Genomic DNA, 269 nt, shown 5'->3' with positions numbered 1-269 from the left:
CCAGATTGGGTGTGAAGGTCCTCGATGCATCCAGAGAGGAGCAACAAAGCTCATGGAAGGGTTGGAAAGGACAGGCTGTGGAGGAGCCCCTGAGGATTGTGGGCTTGTCTGGTTTGGGGACATGTAGGCACACAGTTGGTGGTGATTTGGGCTGGCCTAATTAATCCCTAATTGATCCCTAATGGGCTGCAGCTGTGCAGCACAGGTGAATGCTATTGAAGGTGAGGAGCCATGGAGTGCCCAGGGGTGCTGCCCAACCCCGCAGGGAG

This window comes from Passer montanus, unplaced genomic scaffold, assembly GCF_014805655.1.
Source record: "Passer montanus isolate IOZ18808 unplaced genomic scaffold, ASM1480565v1 scaffold54, whole genome shotgun sequence".
Lineage (NCBI taxonomy): Eukaryota > Metazoa > Chordata > Aves > Passeriformes > Passeridae > Passer > Passer montanus.
The sequence above is the reverse complement of the archived record's forward strand: the minus strand, read 5'-3'. Positions refer to the sequence as shown.